The 23335-nt window shown below is 35.6% G+C and overlaps 1 long non-coding RNA gene across 2 annotated transcripts in view; it reads right to left on the bottom strand.

The window, feature by feature from the left end:
- LOC116423539 overlaps nt 1–23335 on the bottom strand; it is a 73472-nt gene that overhangs the window by 45679 nt on the left and 4458 nt on the right. Inside the window, exons 2-4 of one of the 2 annotated variants that reach the window (XR_004234149.1) lie at nt 3486–3564; nt 3337–3374; nt 2854–3074 (exon numbers count right to left, since the gene is read on the bottom strand). This is a non-coding gene — a long non-coding RNA (uncharacterized LOC116423539). The remainder of the gene's footprint in view (nt 1–2853; nt 3075–3336; nt 3375–3485; nt 3565–23335) is intronic. The other variant, XR_004234148.1, reaches the window with a different exon arrangement.

Genomic DNA, 23335 nt, shown 5'->3' with positions numbered 1-23335 from the left:
ACAAACACACCCAAAAAAGGTGGAGACCTGGTCATGGTCATAACAGCTAGTTCAGTAGTGGGACTGAATTCTTCTGTTTCCAAATCCAAAGTTCCTCCCATTATAGATGTGGCTTCTCTGGAGTCTTGGGTCAAGTGATGTTACTCACCCTAGCTTTAAACTCTGAAAATTGATTTTATAAAGCAGGAATCCAGCAAACTACCACCCGAGGGCCAAATCTGACTGAAAGAATACTAATCATTCTTAGCTCACTAGTTGTCCAAAAACAGGTTTTAGGTAGGTTTTGGCCTTTGGGCCATAATTTGTCAACCCCTCTCCTACAGTGTAGCTTCTCCATTTACTTTCCCTTTTTTTGTCTAGTTCAGATTTCTGATCAAATGATTTTTCACTATCAGGAAATGGAAGATGTCATTTTCATTTTCTTATAAGTTTATTATTTCCATTTTCCCAACCAGTTTCTTTGTTTTGATCAGGTAGAAAATAGTAGTTTCTTTTGATGCTATCTCCTGAAAAATGAAAGTATTATCAAGACAAGTCTAGATCCAATTGCTCTGATTTCAGAAGACAGAATTCTAGATGTTGGAAATTTCAGTGGTCTGAAATACCCTGTTTATCATAACCATATCCTTCCTCCATGCCAGGTTTGTGATTTAAATTAAAAATTCATCATGCAGCTAATTCCTCCTGTTGGCTTGTAGTATACTATCAGGATTTCACTTCTATTTCTCCCTCCTTTAATTGTCACTCTGATGCTTTCTCTGTCAAATTGGGCACTTTCTCATTAGAATGACACTTTTTTGACACATAATTCTAATCTTTTCCTGTTCTTAGCTGTGTGACTCTGGGCAAGTCCCTTACCTTCCAGCCTTAGTTTCCTTAACTAAAAATGGAGGATAACAATAGCTCCTGCCTCACAGAGTTGATCTGAAGATGAAAGGATATAAGACATGAAAGCATTTTGCAAACTTTAACAAGCTAGTGATTATTATTTTTATGTTAGAGGGAGTGAAGTTATAAGAAGTATGGAAAGGTATAAGATATATGTCTTCCAGTTATATTCTAACCATAAATTGGATCCCATCTCAATTGTAACTATAAAGTCATATTTACCACCTTAAATTAAGAGCTCTAGACCACTTCCCTTATTATATATAACCCAGATATTGGTGGATAAATATTTGGTCCCTTGAGTATCATCTCTTCCTCCTTTTCTTGTAATTTTCTCTGAAATACTGAGCATTTCTATAGTTACTATGTTAGGTCAGATCTTCATTAACTGCAGCAATTGTTTCAATGCTCCTTATGGAAGCAATATTTGTTCCCACAGGATTCACTTGAGAAGGAGTCCTTAGGTTTGACAAGGCTAAGGAGGCTCTCCATCACCTTCTGAATGTGAGCAGAGAAAGAGAATCGACTTTCTAATTATTCATGTCAGCTTATAGACACAGTGCTGGACCTAGAGACAGGAAGCCCTGAGCTCAGATCCTGTTTCCCCTACTGAGTATCTGGGTAAGTCCCTTAACCTTTGTTTTCCTTAATTTCCTAAGTTTAAAATGAAAATGGTAATAATACTTACCTCCCAGGGATGTTGTGAGGGTAAAATGAAATAATATTTGTAAAGTGTTTGAAAAAACTGTAATTTATGCATAATACTTTATAAATCTGAAAGTCTTATAGAAATGTTAGTTGTCATCATCAAAACATGTCTGCATCTCACAAAACTATATCCTTACCACTATATCAAATCTTTTCTTGAGATCAGTAATTTGGTGGGATCTATGTTCTCCCAAAACCACAGCCATACTTCAGACCCTTGTTACTTTTTGCCTCAGTTACTACTTTTTAGCCTATCTCTCAATCTTGTCTTGCCCTGCTCCAATCCATCCTTCACTGAGCTCTCAGGTATGGAATTGACCAGATCACCTCATAGCTCAGAGAACTTCAGTGGCCTCCTAACACCTTGAAGACCAAACATAAAGATCTCTTCATAACCTAGGCTCTACCTTCCCAGACTTATACCTCATTCCATCTACCATAAAAATAATAATCTTTGCAGTAGATAGAGTGATGACCCTGAAGTCAGGAGGATCTGACTTCAAATCTGTTCTCAGACACTTAATACTTCCTAGCTATGTGACCCTGGGCAAGTCACTTAACCCCAACTGCCTCAGCAAAATAATAATAATGATGATGATGATAATCTATAACCTGTTCAGGTTTCCAAAATGCTTACATCTATTACATTCTTTCATCATCAGATCAACCTTGTGAGGCAGGAACTATTGTTAAGTTCCATTTTACCTGAAGTCTAGAGGATAAGGAACTTGCCAAGAGTCACATAGCTAGTAAGTATCTGAGGGCAGATTTGAACTCAAGTCTTCCTGAGGGTCAGGTAAACAGGGTAATGACCCATTTCCATGCCTTGGCACTGGCTGGTTCCTGGGTACTGGAACATACTGCCCCTTCATCTCCCTCTCTTGGTTTTCCTGACCTTTTAAGCCTTATCCAATTTCTGCAGAAGACTGATCCCAGGCCTCCCAGCTACTTTTCAGATTGCCTTTCTATCAGGCCTTATGTATATTTAGTTATCTACATGTCCCTCATTCGAATAGAAGTTCTTTGATGGCACATATTGTTTTTGCCTTTCTTTTTATATGTTCAGTACTTGGCACAGTGCCTGTTAAGTCCTTAAAAAATGCTTTTGAACCGATTAAAGTTCCTTCTTATCCTCCAATGCACCATAAGAAATTACTTCCTTCTCATAAGACCCTCACCCATTCTTTCTAAGATATTTGTCTCTTTAACCCATTCTTCCTCCCAGAAAATTTCAGAATCCTTGTGTTCTTGACTGACCTTTGTACATTTAGAATTTTTGTTTTTCATCTTCCTTCAGGGAGCTTGAAAGTGCTCATTCCTCTTTGATTGGCTGGAGAACAGAGAAGAGTTCCTCCAGTTCTTTTTTACCATCTCCAGAAAAAGAAATTCGCCTTCCACTCAATGCATTTATGCCTCCAGCAGGAACACAAAAACAAACCCGTAATTCAGTAAAATGCTTTCCTTCTTCTTCATACCTGCTAGAATGAAGATGATCTGCCATTAGTGAATCCCTATTTTCACCTGCAAAATTTGTTCTCTAGCCTTCAGGCTTTCTGGCCAAATTTCAAAATACCCAACACTTAGATAATGTTCCATTCTTCTCCTTTCTCTTCAAATATTGTCTGAGTGAGTAATCAATAACCATTAAAAGGAGTTGGGGAAATGTTCCAATATTACTAGTACTCACAATATCCTTATTTAGTAGATACACCCCCTCCCCAAAACACCAAATTTACTCACCACCTCCAGTTGTCCTCTTCAATTCTTGCCTGTTTTCTCTGTCACCATGAAATACAAAGAGGAGAAGATGAAGAGGGAAAAAAGAGCTCATTCATGATAGGTCATGTCTGTCCCATCCATTAGTCACAGATTACAGCTATATCACTTACTATCTGATCTTGGGCCAGATGGATCCTCCTCCGATCACTATCGGTCCTTCTCTAGTGGGACAAACGTGGTGCTTTCTCTCTATATGGGGTAAAGGAAATACTTTTAACTTTGTCTTCCCTTTGGAAAGAAGAAAGGTAACTTACTTATCTTTCAGAAGTGGAAGAATGTTCTGTATCTATCTTCACTGTATCATGTCATCAAGCTAAAAATAGATGTTAATTAGCAAGGTTATTTCTAACTCACATTGTTAAAAAGAGAAAACAGTAATGAAGTGCATAAAGAGTAACAAATTACCCAGGATGAAGACAAACCTTAGTGAAGGCTCCATTTCATAGATATCAAATCTACTAAATAGTCTTTTTTCCTTCAAAATCATATATTCATTATCCAAATTTTCTATCCTCAATGTGATAATATAGTGTGATGCGACACGCCCCAACAGGACACAAATTGACTTTTGGAGCCTAGATGCTATGCAGACCATGCTGATCAGAGAGCAAATATCTCACTCTATTAACTGTTGTCTCTGAACCAACAGATTACATAGTTCACTGACTACCTGAATAACTCTTAGACAGTTTGTTCATGTCTATTTACTCATATTCTGCAGAAATGTATTAGCACCCGGAGAACAGTTGTAAAAAATGATATACATATATATGTATGTATATTTGTATATGAGTATATAATTATGTGTGTACATATATAAACTCTTAGACAGTTTGTTCATGTCTATTTACTCATATTCTGCAGAAATGTATTAGCACCCGGAGAACAGTTGTAAAAAATGATATACATATATATGTATGTATATTTGTATATGAGTATATAATTATGTGTGTACATATATACATATGTGTGTTCTAGAGACAATGAGAGAGAGAGAGAGAGAGAGAGAGAGAGAGAGAGAGAGAGAGAGAAAGAGAGAAAGAGAGGGAGAGAGAACAAGGAAGGGAGGGATGATGGGGGAGAGAATATTTTCAGTGACAAAGGCAGAGAAAGAGAAAATCATAGATGCATATTTCCATGTAGGTGTGGAAATGAAGTGTGAATTTCATATACCTTCTTAGACAGGAGTCAAGAAAGTAGATTCATATAAAGTCTCAGGAACTCCTGTGTCTTCTTTAGGGATATTACTGCTCTTTCTACTTTTATTGACTTTATTTTGGATTTGTATTGAAGCTTAAGGACATTTACTAGTCACTAGAATTTTTCAATACTAGCAAGGCATTGTGTAATACCCACCAAATAGCCTCAGAATCAACAGACATTCCATGATTTGCATTTGCATTTAAGTTATGAAAGTGATATATCAATAAGCTAAAACCAACTTTTAAATAGAATTCTCTACCTCATAGACATTTACTAACTGTATAATTCTGGGCAAGTCATTTACCTTGTCTCAGACTGAGTTCCCTCATCTGTAAAATGAGAATAACAATAGCCATCTACTTTATAGGATTTGGAGGAGATTAGCTGTAATATGTAAAATGCTTTGAAAAACTTGAAATATGACAGTCCCACTGGTGCCAGTGTGGAGGCTGTGGCTGGTGGATTACAGTGACTCAGGAGTTCTGAACTGCAGTAAGGGTAAAACTGCTCATTTCTATCAGCACCATTAGAATAAGCATCCAGAAGAAGGATGATACCAGGCTGTCTAAAGAGAGATGGGAAATATGCAGGTCAAAGTTTCTATGCCAATTACCTGTGGGATTGACTTGTCTAAAGCCATTGCATATTTAGCCTGAGCTACAAAAAGAAAAACAAAATGAAAACTTAAAGTGCTGTCCACCTAGTTAGAATAACCATTTTTATGGAAAACAACTAGAGCAATGGGGTATACAGTGACTTCCTGTGTATGAAGGGAATTGTATTTCTTGTCTTCTCAATAAATTGGGGAAGAGAGGAGGAATGGAGAGAACTTGAAACTTGAAAATTAAGAATAAAATAAAATATTGAAAGTAAAGAAAAATATTGTTCTGAGAAGTCCTTAAGCTTCAACATATTGACAAAAGTGCCAATGACACAAGAAAAATTAAAACCCCCTCCTATAGAACCCCTTCATGGAGGAACAACAAAAGTTTGGGACCATAATTTTACTTTCCCATTTCTGCAAAATTTTATACTATATATAATAATATGTTTATACAATATAATAATATTATAATCACAATATGATCTGTTATATTATCATATAGTAGAATTTTGAGGAAGGAACAGGAAGACTTCAATAAACTGCCTTTTCATAGCTGCAAATTGAAAGGTGTTGAAAATACAAGATCCTATTCTGTTTATATTTTATTAATGATTTTTTTAAAAAGCACTTGGCCCAGGAGAATAATTCCTTGAAAAATATAATAAAGAATTTTGATTACCCTATGATTATTAATACAATCAATGCATGAAATAAGGAATTATATTCTCTAAAGGTGTTAACAAATGTTTTGGGGATCATTCAATGCAAAAGCCAAATAAAAAAAAGATTCCTAATAGACAGATCCTCCAAAAACTTCTGTTCTTAGATGATATTCTATCATTTGTGTCATATTCCCAAAATATTGCAAAATCTCTTAAGTTAAGTCCATAATTACTTAAAAGAGTTTGATCTAACTATTCACATTGAAGAAAAAAAAAAACAAGTGGATGAAGAATGCCTAGTGTGCAGATTATGGTATATAACTGAATGAATAACCCATTCAACTGATGTACAACTCACAAATGCTGGACAACCACTACAAAGAGACAATGAATTTGGATCAAAAATTAAAGAGTAAATACCAGTTACCTATTTACCTATCAATAGGTGGAATCTACATTCCACCTACAGGAAATTTATGGGAAGACATGCATAACAATCACACTATATAAAAAGGAATGAATGAGTTTCATCTGTATTAGAGTTCCCATATCACTGAGATAATAGATACTTAAAATATCAGAGTACCCAAAGATGCTAGATGGCACAATGGGTAGAACCATAAACCTGGAGTCAGAAAGATTCAAGTTGAAATCCTGACTTAATCATTTATTATCCATATGACCTGGCAAGTCATGTTACCTCTCCCACCTTCAGTTTTCTCATCTGTGAAATAATACTAGCACCTATGTCTTGGCTTTGTCATGAAAACTATAAACATGGTATAAATATTAACCCTTATTATTTATCACATAGGTTGTTGTAAATTTGATAGATTCTGTTGAACATTTTGCAAACTTTAAAGGCCTATATCAATGATACTTATTGCTATCATTATTATCACCCTTTTCCAATTTTTTTGGCAGCTTGAAAAAAGCTCTCATGTCTTCCTGAAACCTTTTATTCTATTACCCAAACATCTCTAATTCCTTCAATTGATCCTCCCTGGAACATTCCTTGAGACCCTTTACCAATATTTTTAATTTACCCTCATGTTCTCCTATCAGAATGTTCTCCTATCAGAACATAAATACAAAACAAATCTAATATTAAAGAATAAATGCAATAAACAGAGCTTACAAACACAAATTATGAAGGGCTTAAATAGCAGAATTTTATGTGATCATAGAAATAATGAGGAACCACTGGAGTTTATTGAAGAGGAACTAGGGAAGGAGGAGGGGACATAACATAGTCCTAAACAAATTGAGAAGCTTGAGACCCAGCTTCACTAAGTTTGGAAATTATCATAGCCAGGTTAGCCACAAGAGACTAACTATTTTTTGCCTATATCAAATGTCAAAAACCATCTACCAAACCATGGAAGATCTATAATTAATATCAACAGACAGAATATGCATCAATTAAATCATAATTTTTTATATGTATTAATGGTTGGCTTGTGTATTTCAAGTTATTTTCAAACCTCACAATCGTGCCCAGAGTCAGGATCCTGGGAACCATGAATGAGAAACTTCCCAAGAAAATATAATAAGATTCTATCTCAGGTTCCATAGCAGATCCTCTTCTACACCACTGTCAATATATTGAAACCTGATTTTTTTTTGAGACTTGGCTTTCTCCTATCTCCCCCAGGAGGGAAGTACAGTAGCTACGCATGGAGATCTTACTACTGATCAACATGGAAGATGTGATGTTCTCCACTAGATCAATGTGCTATTCCTTAGGCAGCTTGATTAACACTTCTCCCACTCTTGAGGGTTCTTCATATTGATGCCAAATTTCATGTGGACACTCAGTCATTTGTAACCCTACTGCAGCTCAGGACTCTCCCAAACAGAGTATCCACCAGCCTCAGTCTCCTCAGTAGCAGGGGAATATTACCATGCCCAGTAAAACCTGAATTTTAAGCCTTCAGACTCATATAGCAATGATCCTCTTAAAGTTTCCTGGTTCTGATTTGTCTAAACTAATTTTTAAAAATTGCATGTTTGCACTCAAAGCCCTTATTATAAATGAACCTTAAGGAACTCACTGAATTTCCAATCTCTATAAAAGACTGCAAGAATAATTTTTAAAAATAAATCTTTTTTTAAATGAGGAAGAAGTCTTAACAGTCTTAAATAAATAGTAATTGTAGCATCTAGATCTAACTAAATCAACCTTATAGATTAATAGTAAAGATTTATTAAGCTACCTTGTTATTTTTAATCAGTGTAATGAAAACTGCTGGATCTTTCCCACTAAGAGGCACCAATCTCGTGAAGGTCTAGGCTCATGAAGACAAAATTCCATTCTGGAGGGAAAGTAGCCTTTAACAAGATAGACCGGCTCCTTTTTTTGTTGTCTCTGACTCTTTACAACCCACTCTGGAGTCCCAGGGAAAATCACTTAGAACTTAAGTATGTTTCATGGCTAGGGCCTCTCCTAATGGGATCAACAGTCCCTTCTAGAAGGTAAATTGGTATAGGATAGCTATTTATTTCTTCCACACAAAGGAAATGCTTAAAACTCAAAAGACTTATAAGCATGCATTGACAAAGACTTATGTGATAAAATAACACATAACTCCTTTTGTACTCTTTAGGGAAGGGTTGATACTTAAAGCATGAAAATATGAAACATTGTGATAATGGTATTTTTAGTTTTGCCTTTGCTTTGTATTTTGTGAACATCTCACGCTAGGCCTGGGTTTTTTGGCTTGGAAATGGCTTGATATCCTTGTTCTGATCATCTTCTAGTCTTAGGAATATGTTGTAGGAAATTTCTCTTGCTTCTAAGTCATCACCAGTTGAGGAATCAAAGAATTTACTACAAACTCCCAAGATGTGTCAAATTCAAAGGGTTCCATTCTCATAAAAACTGTCTGTTCATCTAAAAAGGTATTCCTGGTGTTGAGAGCCAATCTAATAGGTTCAATGAATACTTGAACAGCCACCAATTCAATATGTTCACTAATATGTGAGCAGCTACCATCTAATGCATTCAATGCATATGTGACCAGCCACCACAGCTGCCACATGTTGGAAGAAAATGGGGAGGAGGGAATAAGATTAATTTGAACCCCACCTTGAATACTTAACAACCTGTGGGATTTTAAGTCATTTTAACTACTCTGGATCTCAGTTTCCTTGCTTGTAAAATGTGTATCAGTCTAAATCACCTTTATAATGACTATCTAAGCCTCCAAGGATTGTAATTTACATCCTTTTAAGGCAACCCATTCCACTCTGAGACAGTTCTAGCTATAAAGGAAATTTTTCCGGGTGTCAAATCTAAAATTTCCTCTTTGTAACTCCCATGCATTGTTCCAATTCTTCCCACTGAGGCAAAACAGAACAAATCTTCTTCCATGGCAATCACATTCCCTTCTACATGACAGTCTTAGAGACAGCTATCATTTCCCTTCTGAACTTCAATATTCCCAGTTCCTTCATGTGTCGTTGGTATGGCATGGTCTCAAGGCCTGGTCAAGTTCCTCTAAACACTTTTCAACTGATGTGTGTTAAATTGTTCTTGATGTTGGGAGCCAAATGAACACAGCTTTGAAAGAAGTGACCCAACTTTGTGTTTCAATGGAAAAGTCACAGGTTTTAGAGTCAGAAAACCCAATTTCTAATCCAGATTACCTCCTGGCACTTACCACTGTAAACTACCTAAATCATTTCCCTCTTTGGACCTCAGTCTACTCATCCATAAAATGACAAAATTAGATGAATTGGCCTTTCAGAGCACTTCCAGCCCTAAATCTATGACTTTAAAGAACTATACAATGACATATGTATTTTCTCTATATGCCTAATTTGCTGGATACAGGTGTTTTATGTTACCTCTCCCATTAGAAAGGAGCCCACTAAAGGATAGAAACCATGCTTTTGCCTTTTTCTGTATCTCTAGCACTTAGCACAGTTCCTAGCACATCGTAAAAACTTAATCATAATTTGCCAATGAATTGATACCTGCTATAAAAATTGTAATGCTGCTCTTATTCTGCAGAAGCGGTCTACAGAATGGAACCCTTTATGTGTTCGGCTGAAAATGACAATGATTTCTGAGGCTTCTTTAAATGCATAGTCATCATGCTCTGCAATTGGACCAGTTGCTTATGAACAAATTTGAAAAGTGGAGTCTAAACTAATTACCTTCTCCCTCTTCTGCAAATCTGTATCCAGGAAGGGTCATTTTCTGGAGCTTGGCTTGGTTGCCACAGCAACCAAACAGCCTTTAAGCATTTTAAAATATATCCTTTCAAATACTTTAAATAACAATAAGTTATACCTGATTGAGCCAAATGTAATGTGAACTGAGCTCACTATTATGATGTTGATTGCAGTATCAGTAGATTAGCACTGAGTAGAGAAGAAAGAAAGAAAGAAAGAAAGAAAGAAAGAAAGAAAGAAAGAAAGAAAGAAAGAAAAGAAAGAAAGAAAGAAAGAAAGAAAGAAAGAAAGAAAGAAAGAAAGAAAGAAAAAAGAAAGAAAGAAAGAGACAAGAAATACCAATTTGTGGAAACCCCTTGGAACATGTCATTTTTAACCCAATGCCATTTCCCCAGGGCAAATGGTCACAGAAAATAGAAAAACAGGATGAGAAAATTCCTAACTCTCCCAGCTTAGTTGATCCTATTAATCTGAAGATTTACATTTCTTAATAGCAGAGCATACCACAGTTTCTGCCTTTGTTTTGTTTTTAATTAACTTCTAATTAGTAAATTATCAGATTAGAGTACTCTCACTGAATTTCAGGAAAATCTTAACAACTAATATATATATATATATATATATATATATATATATATATACATATTTGTACATATATATATATATATAATATCAATATATAATGCTTTAAGGCCTGAAGAAGTTTTTATATATGTCATCTTCTTTGATCTTGAAAGTAAGCCTAACAGTTATGTAACATCACTTTTCTCACTTTGCAGCTGAAGCTGAATATCACAGAAGTTAATCTACTTACTCAGGGTCACACAGCCGGTGAGGAGGGTGGAATTAGAATCTTGGTTCTCTGACAGCAAGGTCAATACTCTACCTACTGTGCCATACTAAATAGAGTCTTCTCATAGATACCTACAATCACAGTCCCTTCTTGGGAATTGTGATGGCAACCACCTTCTATTTGTTATGTGTGTATTTTCTCTAAGGAGGTCAAAGTACTTTTGACCAGCCCCAGGACACAAAGTCTCTCAGTTCAACTGTGATGTCCTTTAAGCAAAGTTAGCAAAATTTCTGACCAATCATTCAAACATTTATTATGCACCCACTATATTACTAATTCTTAGTTCAGGTATTATTAGGGCTTTCATAATACAACATTTTTAACATATATTTCACTGCATTGAATGCAGTGATTTTAAGTTTTTCTCTACTCCTAGGACAGAACCTACCAACTGGTTGATTATAAAACTGAATATAAACAAATTTAAATAATTCATTATACAGTACATAAATATGCAAGTGGTCTAATTCGCTCTATGGGCAGGATCTAGCATGGTAGTAAGCCAACAGCCCCAGACACCTGGCACAGATAACCAGTAACCAGGTTCCTCCCCAGTGCAAGAAACTTGGGGGAGTGCCCCATGTATCCCAAGATCAGAGCTCAGCTTCTTAAAAAAATGAGTAAACAAACAAGCAGAAAGAAACCTGACTATAGAAAGCTGCTATAGTGGCAGGGAAAACCAAAACCAAAACTCAAAAGAGGACAAGAATATCAAAATACCTACGTGTGAAGCCTCAAAAGGATACAGGAATTGGTCTCAAGCCCAAAATATCCTCTTAGAAGAGCTCCAAAAAATTTCAAAAATCAAGTAGTTGAAGTAGAAGAAAAACTGGGAAAAGAAATGAAAGTTATGCAAGAGAATTATGGAAAAAGTCAACAATTTGGAAAAGGAAAAACAAAAATTGAATGAAGGAAACAATGCTTTAAAAGTAAAATTGGCCAAAAAGAAAAAGAGATTAAAAATTAGAATTGGGTAAGTGGAAGCCAGTGACTATATGAGACATCAAGAATCAGTCAAACAAAATCAAAACAATGAGAAAAAGAGAAGAAAATGTAAAATACCTCATTGGAAAAAACAACTGCATGGAAAATAGATCCAGGAGACATGATTTAAAATTTGTGCACTTGAAAACCAAGATCTAAAAAAGATCCTGGACAGCATCTTTAAAGAGATTATCAAGGAACTCTGCCCTGATATCCTAGAACCAGAAAGTAATTATCCATTGAAAGAATCCACTTAAAAAAATCCACAAATCATCACCTGAAAGAGATCCCAAAATGAAAACTCCAAGGAATTTTGTAGCCAAATTCTGAAGTCTCAGGTCAAGGAGAAAATACTGCTAACAGGCAGAAAGAAACAATTAAAATATCAAGGAATCACATTCAAGATTATACAGGACTCAGTAGCTTCTACATTAAAGTATAGAATTAGAATCCTAAAAAGCAAAAGAGTTTGGATTATAATCAATAATCAACTACCCAGAAAAATTGAGCATAATCTTTCAGGGGAAAAATAGATATTCAATGAAATAGAGACTTTCAAAATTTCCTGATAAAAAGGCCAGAGCTGAATAAGAAATTTGAACTTCAAATAGAAGATTCAAGAAAAGAATAAAAAGTTAAGCAGAAAAACATATGATATTTAATTAGGCTAAACTGTTTACTTTCCTATGTGGAAATATGATATTTACATCTCTTAAGAACTGTATCTTTAGGGAAAGGGACCTGTATGTGCCAAAATGTTTGTGGCAGCCCTGTTTGTAGTGGCTAGAAACTGGAAAATGAATGGATGTCCATCAATTGGAGAATGGTTGCGTAAATTGTGGTAGATGAATGTTATGGAATATTATTGTTCTGTAAGAAATGACCAGCAGGATGAATACAAAGAGGCTTGGAGAGACTTACATGAACTGATGCTGAGTGAAATGAGCAGAACCAGGAGATCATTATATACTTCAACAACAATACTGTATGAGGATGTATTCTGATGGAAATGGATTTTTTCGACGAAGAGAAGATCTAACCATTTATAGGCCAACTTCCCTAATGAATATTGATGCAAAAGTTTTAAATAAAATATTGGTGAAGAGATTATGGCAATTAACTATGAGCATTAACTATAGCAATTAATTATATTCTAAATCACTATCACTTAGAGAAATGCAAATTAAAACAACTCTGAATTACCACCTCACACCTGTCAGATTGTCTAATATTACAGAAGAGGAAAATGATAATTTTTAGAGAAGATGTGGGAAGATAGGAGCACTGATATATTGTTGGTGGAATTGTGAACTGATCCAGACACTGTGGAAAACAATTTGGAGGGCTATAAAACCATGTAGACCCTTTGCTATAGCAATACCACTACTAGATCTGCATCCCAAAGAGATCATAAAAAAGAGGCAGAGAACCTATATGTACAAAAATATTTATAGCAGTTTTTTGTGGTTGTAAAGAATTAGAAATTGAGAGAATTCCCATCAATTAGAGAATAATTGAAAAAGTTGTGGAATACTAATGTACAATAAGAAATGATGAGCAGGTGGATTTCAGAAAATCTCAAAAGATTTACATGAATTGATGCTGAGTGAAGTGAGCAGAACCAGGAGAACACATACACAATAACAGCAGCATCATGTGGTTATCAACTATGATCAACCTAGCTCTTTTCAGCAATACAAAGCTACAAGACAGTCCCAAAAGACTCAAGATAGAAAATGCTATTCATAATCAGAGAAAGAACTATGGAATCTCAATGCAGTTTAAAGTATGCTATCTTTACTTTTTAAAATTTTTTTGGTTTTTGTGGCTTTTCCTTTTTATTTCTTCTTTCACAAAATGACAAATATGGAAATGTTTGCATGATTGCACATACATAACCTATATCAGATTATTTGCCATCTTGGGGAGGGGAAGAGGTAAAGAAAGGAGTAAAAATATGAAACTCAAAATCTTATGAAAAGTAAATATTGGAAATTATCTTTACATGTAACTGGAAAAAAAGTTTTATTCAAAAAAGAAATGCCTGCAGCAGGTTTTTAAACCATCTCTTAATTATTCTAATTCTAGTACTTCATAAATTAACTTCACTCCACTGATAGATAGATAAGTAACAGGCATTTGTTAAGTACTCACTGTGTATTAAGTACTGGGAAATCAAGTATAAGCAAAACAAAAAACATATTTTAAGTTATATGAATCTCATAATGATGGTGCTAAACAAGATTATTTTAGCCTTTTACTTGACCCAATTTTGGAAAAACAGAACTACTTCTCCTCACCACTCTTTTGGTTCCTCCTCTCAGATGTGACTCCAGGCACTTACTTGCCCACCAGGAGGTTATCCAGTTAAAGCAGATAGCAGAAAGGGAAACATTAATGGTTAAAACTAGCCAGTTGATGTCATTACCCTTAGTCAAATTTTAGAATTAGTCATTGCTTAGAGAAGGAGTTCTTAAGTATGGACTTCTTTGGTAGCCTGAAAAAGTCTATGCATTCCTTCTTAAATTTTAAAAAATAGTCTAAGGAAAAAATAAATTGCAATTAGAGGTTGGTAGAAATTAAGATCTTTTTCCCCTCATCTAAGTTTACATATCACCTAAAATCTATTCATAGATCTATTGAGGTTCATAGATCTCAGATTAGAACCCTTACCCCAGAAAATTCCGAGTAAACGTTCTTCTTCATTGTGAAACTATAAAGAAAAAAAAATCAATAATTCTCTTTCTATAGTTTTGAGCCCCCTGCTGGAAAACTGTTCTGGCAAAATATACCAGAGATGTAATATCTCTTTCTCTCCCCCATTTCATTGTTATTTTTCTTTCCCTATTTTCTCTCCCTATCTCCTGTTGTATTTCTCCGCTACATTTGTGCAATAACATATATAGTTTAACAATACAAATGACTAAATGAATTTATAAAAATAACTAGATGAAAATAAAAGTAAGCATAAAGATAAACATTTTTAAATGGGCAATTTTGGGAAAACAGACAAGATACTCTTAAGAGAGTAAGGGGCAGGAAAAGTCAAAAGAGTCCCAGTCTCAGTGGAACTAATGTTCTAGCAAGACAGATTCTGATCCATGCTCCTCTGCCTGCCTTCATCAGACAATACTGATGCAGGAGTCCAGACATCTGTTCTTCATGGTAATGACTTGTATTTTTGGTTCCTCCACTCCTCTTTTTCCAAATCTAACAGCAGCAAGAATTGGAAAAAGAGGATTTGAGGAATCAAGAGTTCCTACTCCCCCATCCATGCACTTGCCCAGATGTAAAGCCTCCTTCCCAAAATACCATTTTCTCAATACTTTGAAATAAAAGGGACTAATGTGAGGATTAAAATTTTCCCACCTACAAAAAAGGAATCTCAGGCAGACCTCTGAACCAATGGTACTTTACTAAAGGGTCTATGATCTGCTCTGATGAAGTGGTTTTCAGATCTTCCTCATGATGTAAGATGCTCCCTCCTTCCATGATCATAATTTTACAGGACTAGATTTCTAGACATTCAAAAATTCAGAATAATTCCATAGATTGACATATGATATGTAAGCAAAAATGATATATCAGCAGGGTGATGAGGTGGATGAAGCAAGGGATAACTCCACTGACTAGTTGGTCACAAGACGATCACCTGCTCATGTTAGGTAAGAGAGAATGTACTGGAGATACAAAAATAAATTAGAGGATTTTCCATGTAGTTGAGTCACCTTCACCACACTGGGCTTGGTCATCACGACAAGGAACTACAAGAGTGGAGGCCCTCTAGTTAGCATCCTATGACTGAGCAAGTGAACTTACAATCTGCAGCTCACAGCTCTGGGCTCTAATATACAGAACTTATAATAAGTAACCCTATGGAGTCACATCAAATTGATCTGATTGGAATAGAGTAGGGGTACAAATGAATTATTTCTCACACTAACTTGTCAAAGTCTGGTCTTTATCAGGCATAAGGTCAGCTCCTCAGAAATGCTAAGGAACAAAACCTAATGGTGACTTTTTTGGTCACGGTAATCCAAAAACCAAAACAAAAATGTAATTACCCACAGTTCAATGCAGTCCTCTTTTGCTTCTTGTGGTGGTGGCAGTGCTAGACAGGGGACCAAAAATTCCAAGAATATCACCATTTTTAGAATAGTTTTAAACAGTAACTTAGCTGTTGGTACTCTAAATGTGAAGTTCTTGCTTAGTGATGCATTAGAAAATATTATAGGAAGAACTGGATTTTATTTTTTTATTCTAGTTATAAATTACCCCATCAAAAAAAGAAAGAAAGGGGCACAATAGGAAGTTGCAGTTATAAAGGATGCTTCATAGATTCTCCTTGGAAAACCATATAAAGGAATTGTATGAGCTAATGTTATTTTTATGAAACATTTAAAGACAACAAAAACATCATGTAGTAGGATACTTGGTGTTCCTACATTGAAATGTTCATGTTAAGAATTTGCAGGAATGCAGTGATATCTATTGCAGAATGTGAGAAAGTAGAGAAATTCTGTGAATAATTTAATTTTAAAAACTCTTCAGATTACATCAGTTTATATTTTTTCTCATGGTCTTCAATGCAAAGGTGAGCATAAAAATATATTGGCAAATGTACTTTACAAATAAGAAACAAGCAAGACTAAAGCCTTGTAAATTATATGAAATTCATCATACATAGAAACAGATATCGATATATGTAGAAATATATTTATATATATGCATGCATGTATTTCATGAATAGTTTTTTAAAATGGCAATAGTGAGCACAGCAAGCTTCACAAAATATAAAAACAAAATGAAATTAATTTTAACACAGAGAAAACTACTGTTTTCTTATATGATAGTTATTGTTGTATAATCAAATCACATCAACCAAAGTAGAATAAAGAATACAAATGTGTATATTTATCTTGAAACAAAAACTCTTGACAGACCTACTTAAATAAGCAGTAAACGTCCCTCAACAGAGGAGAAAATGGATAGAAAAATACGTATCAACATTAGTTATCCTTATTTTCTAAGAAGTTTAGTCAATATAAACTAATTAGCATGTTTAAGAGAGGCAAGTAGATGTTATAGTGGAGAGAGCCATGGATTTAATGTCAGGAAGATTGGAAGCCAAATCCTCCCTTAGATACTTACTAGTTGGATTAGTCACTTTAACTTTTATTTGTCTCTCTTTCCTCAACTGTAAAATAGCAAGTATCTTGCACAGCTTTTGATTATCAAATGAAATAATATTTTAAATGTGTTTAGTACAGTGCCTGGCACTAGTATGTAGTATATCAATACTTATTTCCCTTCTCAAATTGACTTTAAATCAATAAAAACTAATTTTAGGCTTTAATCTTTGACAGAGTTTCAAAATCATCCAACTATCCTCTCATGCAGATCAGGACTTCTAAACTTTTTTCCACTTGTAACCTCTTTTTGCCTGAGAAATTTTTACATGATCCCCCAAGTACTTAGGCATAACAAATAGGTATATAAATCAAACATTAAGTGACAATAAATCATAATTTTGTGATTCCCATATTCAGCTGCATGACTCCATAATGTGTTGTGACCAATAGTTTAAGAAGCCTTGATATAGACTATAGCTTTCTAAATTGTCTGCAAGATTACTTTCACCCTGCAGCATCAGCAATTACAGATCATAGAATGCAAATGTATTAAGGGACCTACCTTAATGTCTATTTCATTTAACCCTTACATAAAAGTAATCCCCACTATACTATCCTTGAAGCACCATGCAGACAGAAGCTACATTTACCAACCTCTAATTGAAGACTTCCAATAATCACTTGTAATTTTGGATTAAATAAAGCTTTTATCTGATATATATTTTCAGTATTTTCTTTTGCAGGAAACACAAATTTCCCCTGATTTATTAGTCTACTGACTCAATTTTTAAAAGGGGGGAAAATATTGTTATTCTTACATATTCTATTCTTATGGAAGCTATGCTACTATCACCACTACCTTTCCTTGATGTTTCCTAACCATTCCCTTAAAAATGTCTTCTAGAAAGTAACAACATTGTAAAATGATCAACTGAATGATTTAACTGTTCTCAGTAATATGATATGACAATTCTGAAGGATATATGGCGAAGAATGCTATCCAACTCCAAAGAACAAATAGAGTGTGAATGCTGATTGAATTATTTTTTAACATTTTTCTTGTGTATATGTTTTGGAGGCTTTGGGGGGGGTGATCTTTTTTTGCAATAGGACTAATATGGAAATATCTTTCCTTGATTGTAAATAGCATAATCTATAGCAAAATGCTTTCTTGTGAACGGTGGAAATAGAGAAGAAAGGAATTGAGAAATTATAAAAACTCAAAAATTATTTTAAAAAATTTTTAGAAATTGTTTTTAGATGCAATCGAGAAATTGCAATTGTCATTGTAATTTAATTGAGAAAAATAAAATCAAAATATCCTTTTGAAAAGGAAGAAAAAATAATGACTTTTAGAATTGTGTCAGGAATGAAAAATCAAATTTTCTAGCCCACAGTTGACAACATTTGTTTCTTTCCCTTTTGGAACATTTGCCTTTCTCCGGCACTGTGGAAATTGCTCTGATGGATTCTCTATAACCTCTCAAAAATCACCAACAATCCTTTCAGGCAAAGCAATTTTTTCTCTGAAGATTTTTCCCCTTTGATTTGATACTTTCAAGTCCTAATTGTGAGTTTGGATGTTAGTACTTTTGGGGGGATGACTTTGTCCTTAGATGCCTTTCCTCTACTGGAGCCGTAAGATTTAGAGAAGATGGCAATTTCACAGCCTGGTGTGCTCCTGCATTCTAACATCTAAACTCTGAAGTGTGCATCAGAATGATCCAAAATGTCACTTATTTGACAATCCATCTTGGCATGCGCTGATATTTGCAAACTCAATGTTCCTCTTTTATCAGAATTATAATGAGGCTTGAAAAAAAAAAGACCCAATATCCAAGATACTTCTGAGCAGCTTATGGCTAAGACAAGGTAGCTCTCGGCTAGAAGCTCATATCAAACCTGATCAGCATCTGCCAGAATGAGTTCTAGCACCTGTTGACAGCACCTCTGGTCTGGGTTGGGAACTACAGGTAATAGCATTAGGCTATGGCCCTAAGGCTTTAAGCAAAAGCTGTGGCAAAAATAGTGGTTTCTCTATGACTGGGAGAGAGTCTGGAGATAATCTCACAAGGGCATTGTTGTGGGTCTGGTGACATATGACTTTTTGGGGGGAAGGAAAATTTAAAAATCCTCTTTTTAATCAAGTAAGCTCTTAACCTCTCTTGAAGTATTAGATTTAATGATTCTTTCTCTTTCTATCTCTGACTCTGTCTCTGTCTGTCATTCTCTCTCTGTCTCTATCTCTCTCTTTCTGTGTCTCTCTGTGTATCTCTCTCTTTCTCTCTGTTTCTCTTGCTCTGTCTTTCATCTCTGTCTCTTTGTATATCTCTCTGTCTTCTGTGTGTATATGTGTGTGTGTGTGTGTGTGTGTGTGTGTGTGTGTGTGTCTTTCTCTCTTTCTGTGAGATCACCAAGATTGAGAACATAGGGATATTCTCAAGACCAAGAAGGACTTTTCACTATCTGATGCTTGGCAGGTACCAAGGATGAATAGGAAGGGGACTTTTACCTCTTACAAAGAAGTTTTAGGTGAATTTCTCAAGGCAGGGTCAATTAGGTAGGCTGGCAGCCAAATCAGTTCAAGAACAATGATAATGACAACAATAACATGAGCAGAACTGCTAGAGATATGGTTCAAGTTCCTTCTCTCTCATATATTCTGACTATGTCCCTTGGAAATTCTCTGGGACTAAGCTACAGCGACTGTTTGATTTGTACTGTGATTTTTCTCACCAGGATATCCCTAAATCATCATCATCATCACAATACTATCACTTCACTTTTACAAAATTAGGCAGTATTACAGTAGAAAGAATAAAAACACAATAAGAATGAATATTTGGATTTGAATTTGTCTTTCAACATATGTGGACTTAAGCAGGTTCAAATGATATATCTCTCATTTAGTAACAGTGTGACTTGGAGCAATACATTTAACTGCTTTGAGCGCCATCTTCTTCTGTAAAGTTAGGGTGCTGAGTAAGATGGCCTCAAGGGTGCCCAGGATAACATGTACTTTCTGACTCACTCCCTCAAGGCAAGGGGACTACACTTTCCTTTGGATTTGGATACTGTAACCAATCTTTCCTCTAGAGCCATGATCAATCTCTCACTGGCTATGTTTCCTATCCACTAGTATTAGGGGCCAAAGACAAGCACTTCTAATTCCATGTATTTTCTTAATATCAGGTAACTTCTTCATGAGAATATTCACTTCAAAGATTAAGTAAATTGGAACTAATTAATTTTTTTAAATCAATGTTAATCTTTTTAAAACATATCACTGGAAAAAAAATTTAATTTTCCCAAAAAAGGATATAGCAAGAACAAATATACAAACATTTCCCTCAATATATTGTAGTATACTCTCCCCTATTCTCCATATTCTCCAGTGGAGTATGCCAAAAACTTAGCTCATTTTCAAATATTATTGGTCCCATCAAGTTCGTGGCCAGACATGGAACTATTCCTGGATAAATTCTTCTGCTGATCTGGAGTCTCAAAGGATTTTCTCTAAGACCACTCTTTGCTCCCCAGAGCATCAATGGTGTGCTGACTAAAAAGCCTAACCTGGATGCTGATTCTTGAATTCTGTGACTTGCTCACCCAACTTTTGAAAATGTCCAAGGTTGTAGACGCCCCTTCCTTTTCCAGCTACTATTAGCAAAGAAATCACCAAGACTCCTCTCAAGTGAATGAGGCAAAGAGAAAGTAGTTGAACTGAACAAGTAGCTGAATCATGAATGTTTTTACAACCAAAGGAATATCTATTCCAGAGGAAAAGAGAACTAGAATTTCTTACAATTACTACCATGTTAGTGTAAGCAGATCCTAGACAGCTATGTATAAGCCAGTAACAAGTAAAATCATAAAATTCATAGCTTTATCGCTAGAATGGCTGCTAGAGATGATCTAGCTCATTTTACAGATGAGGAAAGTGAGATAAGCATCTTGACCAAAGTCACAGAGTTAGGTAGTGAATGGCACAGCTAAAATTCAAAACCCCAAACCTTTGACTTCAAAGTTATCATTTTTCCTAATGTACCAGTGTTAGCTCCAGGCTATAGAAAGGAAAATATTAGGGTTGACAGAATTTCTTCCATGGCAAGTCCCTACCTCTTTATGACCTCATTAATCATTCTACTTTCTTTCTATCTAGATGACTCCCTTTTTTTCCCTGGAGGAGGAACCATCAAGTCTAATCTAAGTGCATGATTACTCCACAAATAAGTCATCTTCATGTCTTTCTCTACACCTTTTGCTTATGCTTATACCCTAAACAAAGCCTGCCAAACTTCAATGCCCAGAAGTTCACACCTCCTCCTTAATGAAGCTTTAGAGAAGTAATATATAGTAGAAAGAACATTGCACTTGGAGTAAGGAAGATTTAAATTGGAATCTTACACACTGGTTGTGTGTTTGTGTGAACTCGAGAAAGTCCCTTAACCTTTCTCTGCCTCTGTTTCCTCAACTGTAAGCTGTAGCTAAAAATACACTACCTTTTACCTCAAAGGATAATTCTGATTCTGTAAAACAGTTCACAAATCCTAGAAAGCTATATAAAAAAAAATCACTGGTCTATCTCTGTATTTTAGACCTGACTTTGTCACAATGATCCCATTAAAATATTGACACTCTGACTCCCTCCCTCAAGGTCAGGAGAACTGCATCTCCCTTCAGAGTTTGGGGTACCCTGAGGAGCTTACAGCATTCTTTTTTTCTAGTGCCATTATCAAGCTCCCACTGGCTGTATTTCCCTTTGCTAGTGTTAGCAGCCAAAGGCAAGCACTTCCAATTCCATTTATCCATTCAGTATTGGGCAACTTTTACCCTGGAATAATTACTTCAAAGATTTAGAGAGTTAAATTTACTACAGCTAATCTTATAACCTTGGGAATTTCTAGACCTCAGTTTTCTTAACTGCAAGATAAAAGGAGTTAAATTAAAAACCTTTAAGATTCTCTGAATCTGTACCAAGGCAAACCTCATTTTCTCCCCCCCAAGGGACTGTGGACACCATTTAGTAGTGATAACATATCAATTCCTGACCATCTTTTTCTAATACTTTGCTCTCTGAGACAGGTGTAGTGGTAGATTACTATTTCAATTTGTAATAAAAATGTTCAGCATTTCAGAAACATTTGATATTTTGCTATGTGTTTCAATGAATGAGTAGAATTTATTTACCATGAGCCATCCTCTATAAGGGCTGAGTGCTGGGCATAGAAATACAAAACCAAGACAAGTCTTGCCATCGGTTTACAAATGAGCAAACAATTTCAGGATTTGCCCGTAGCTGAACAACTAATAAGTGATAGCATCTGGAGTTGATCAGAGGTCTTTTAAAATCCAAAATGATATCGGCTTTGCCATGCTTCCATTACCTTATGGTGAAGTGGAAAGAGAACTCAATTTGGAGGCAGAATAACTGAGTTCAAATGACTCGAATGTATAAGTATCAGTTTCCTTATTTGTAAATAGAGAGGGAGAGAAAGACTAGATGATTTCCAAGGTACCTTCCAACTCTAAATCTGTGGACCTATGACCTCCTTCCTGTGAGACTATAGGTAAGAATAAAGAACAGGTGAAAATGATGAGACATTGCTGGCGTGGGGGTATGAATTTAAAGGAGTAGCCATTGAGGTCATGTGCTTTGAGCACAGAGGGCCCTGAAGAAATTGAGAGCTTGAGGAGAGAGGAGCAGGTCTGAAACAGTTGTTATGGGAAACAAGACAGAGAATCAATAAGGGTAGAATAAAAGGATTGCTGAACAGCACTAAGGGCCCAACTGAGGTTAGGGAGTTTAAAACTGAATATAATGGGCAGAGAATGGAATTTTGAGGCTTTTCACAGCAACCCTCAACAGCTCAATGGGCAGGAGCAGACATAGCAGTTGGTGGGGGTTAACCACAGGTAAAGAATGACATGGCAGGAATAGCTGGAAGAGGGCAAAGGAATAAAGGACTTCAGTTTGGTGGCAATCCAGTCAATGGTGAGCCTAGACTAAGATGAGGGGACAGAGGAGGCAATTGAAGCTAGAAGAAAGGCATGGCCTAGGGCGATTAGAATGCCTCCTGAGACTGGAGGTCTTGAAATAGTTTAGTTGGGGGAAGAATGATAGTGGATTTTCAAAAAAAAAAGGTACATTTTGATGTTAAAGGGGGGAGAGTAAAAGGTAAGTACTGAGATGGGTGCAGGCTGTGACATGTTCTTAATAAAACAAACATGTTGGGACAGAGACATGGTACCACAGATAGAACACTGATCCTGGAGTCAAGAGGACATGAGTACAGATCCAGCCTGAGACATTTAACAGTTGTAAGTTGTGTGAGCCTGGGCA

Source organism: Sarcophilus harrisii, chromosome 4 (assembly GCF_902635505.1).
Source record: "Sarcophilus harrisii chromosome 4, mSarHar1.11, whole genome shotgun sequence".
Classification (NCBI taxonomy): Eukaryota; Metazoa; Chordata; class Mammalia; order Dasyuromorphia; family Dasyuridae; genus Sarcophilus; species Sarcophilus harrisii.
Note: the sequence above shows the minus strand (reverse complement) of the source record. Positions and strands in the feature narration are given on the sequence as shown.